Source organism: Sinocyclocheilus anshuiensis, unplaced genomic scaffold (assembly GCF_001515605.1).
Source record: "Sinocyclocheilus anshuiensis isolate Anshui unplaced genomic scaffold, SAMN03320099.WGS_v1.1 scaffold118, whole genome shotgun sequence".
NCBI classification, from domain to species: Eukaryota; Metazoa; Chordata; class Actinopteri; order Cypriniformes; family Cyprinidae; genus Sinocyclocheilus; species Sinocyclocheilus anshuiensis.
Genome location: NW_015546020.1, coordinates 92111 through 94967, shown reverse-complemented (window position 1 = coordinate 94967; position 2857 = coordinate 92111).

The window sequence follows — 2857 nt, the reverse complement described above, 5'->3', positions numbered from 1 at the left end:
GAGCGCTTCGCGGAAGCTCAAATGCGTGCCAAAGCCATGAGTCACGTGATGCCAAGGCGCGCTTTCCAGCAGCAGACGGCGAGATCCAGATCCTCGTCGGCACCTGGCTCTTCCCTTAACCCCATGCCAGCGACCGCAACGGTGTCTGCTACCGCTCCTCGCCAGGAGCCGGATGGCCGTAGGAAGGCGTGGGGTCCCGGGAGGAAACGCGACGGCCAGCGGAGGAGCCTGCGATGTGACTCTTGCCCGCTGCCGGCTGCTAAGCCGTCGTCCTGACAGTCTGAAGAGAGGAGGAGAGTGCGTGAGCGGCCCGGGTCCCAAGCGCCACAAGTTCATGTGTTGGAATGTTTGTGTGTTGGATGTTCATTTGCATACATTGCATACATTCTCACAAAAAGAGCCTTTTACTCCTCACTCAGTCAATGCGGTGCCGCTCGCAAGCAGTGCACAGCACTCGCCGGAGCTTCCAATGAACAAGACGCTAAAGCAGCTATGTCAGTTCCTGAGCACGTGGGAAGTTATTCCGGGAATCTCACGCTGGCTACTCGGTGTGATAGAGCATGGGTATACCCTTCAATTCAGATGCAGACCACCCCGTTTCAATGGCGTGGTGCAGTCTCTAACATTGCCTCGAAAGTTCTGAGATCTGAGACAAGAGGTATGCAGTCTGCTCGAAAAAGGAGCAATAGAGAGAGTCCCTCCGAGGAGAGCGGGTAGCGGGTTTTACAGCCGCTATTTCGTGGTAACCAAAAGAGAACGGGGACTCCGCCCGATTCTAGATCTCAGGCCCATCAACAGAGCGCTTTGCAAGCGTCCATTCAGGATGATAACGCTGAAACAGATCCTGGCGCAAATTGAATCGTAGCCTCTCTCACGGCGGAATTGAATATCGTTCCCATAACGGAGAAATGTCTCCATGATGTCTCGTGAAAGCTCGAGAGGGAACGTCTCCGGTTACTATGGTAACCTCGGTTCCCTGAGAGCGGGAACGAGACATCACGGAGGTCGACGTGTTCGCTGCTCGACCAGCTAAGTGGCGTTCAGTATCAGATTCTGACGTATTATTGCGTGCACCGCATTTTATACTGCCTCCCGAGCTCGTCAGTATTTGCATGCGATTTGCATACTTTCGCGACAATTGGCCAGTCATTTGGACTGGCGTTAGCCAATAGGACTTCAGAAAGGTTGGAAGGGAAGGAGTTCCCATAACGGAGAAACGTCTCCGTGATGTCTCGTTCCCGCTCTCAGGGAACCTAGGTTACCATAGTAACCGGAGACGTTTTCCTGCCTATTGTTTGGATGTTTGTTGGCGTTTGGTGTTTCAAAGTGTTAGTTCATGACCATAAAGTAAGTTTTCTTCAATTTCCATATGTTTTTAAATGTATTTGAAGTGTATTATTTAAAGGGGTCATATGATGCGATTTCAAGTTTTCCTTTCGTCTGTTCCCCTTTCGGGCTTGAACTGATGGTAAAACTAATGACAGTATTTACTGTCTTTACATTTATTTTGAAAGATGAAGCTCGCGATTATCTGCTAAAGGCAGATCGATTTGTTTGCTAAAAGTTGCTAAAAGACGTTGTGACGTCATTGCGTGATTACGTCATTGCATAACCACGACACAAAACAGCGTTTTTACATAGAATACGCAACGAAATTACTCAAATCTCAGCTAAAAATATTTTTTTTAAATGTCATTTATTCATAAAAATATTATAAACATAAAATATCTTAATTTGTAAAAATTTGTAAAAGTAACATAAGTAGCACATCTTTATGATCTGATTTTTTTTTTTACAACATTGAATTATTGAACAGTTACACATTTGATGTGTTTTCTTATTAACTAGTAAAACTGCACATTCTGAACAAGTATAGTTTTAAACAGTGTACTGGTAGTTAGTGTGCTGCACAAAGGTCTGTAAAAATAGGACACAATAAAAGGTGTTTTAAATTCCATATTGCATTTTGTGTTTTAAGGTTACAGGGTTACAACTTAATGGATAACATCCTGGCAGAAAATGACTAGTACTTTAGTATTTTTTTCACATATTTGTCTTACAGTGTACCTAACCGAACAACAATTATATATACAAGCTAATAACATGCTGTATCATAAATGGGCATTTATTATTGACCAATTGGAACTAGCAACTTCATGCTCATTTGATGTTTGTACTGTTAGGCATCTTTCTCCAGCTCTCTCCAGGTTGATGTGCTGCTTGGCTGGCTAGCTGTTCAATGGTTTCCTCTTTTTGTGTAATTTAGATGAAAATATGTGCCTTTTTATCATTTTGAGTCACTTTACAAAAGTTGCCAAAAACTTTTTAAAAATAGCTAAATTTGTTGCTAGGTGCTTTTTGAAAAAAAAAAAAGTTGCTAGGGTAGTCTGAAAAGTTGCTAAATCTAGCAACAAATTTGCTAAATTGGCAACACTGTGCGGAGCGGCAGGAAAACACGGAGCGAATTAGCGGAATCAGCGGATCTTTAGCGGAGCGGTAACAGAACGCTTTGAGCTGGGGTGATGGGGAGGAGGGTTGGTGAGAGGGGCATCTCAGCCGATGAGGGCAAAGGGGCAATGGCTCTAGCCACCGGGCCACCCCCCTGTGCACGGCCCTGTTTCTTGGATGCTTTCAGGATGATGTTGTTCAGCAACTAACGAATCTCAATGCAGATGACGCTGCTGTAGCTCCACCTTGTTACTGAATAAGCAAACACACGCTGCTTTTAATCATTACTTTCATTGTGATATGCTGGCAATGTGGAAATATTAATAATCACTCTGCTTCTTTAAATGTTATAGTAAATTAATTAATCAGTCAGAGGCAGGGACCCACCCCCCCCCCACTTTTATTTTTA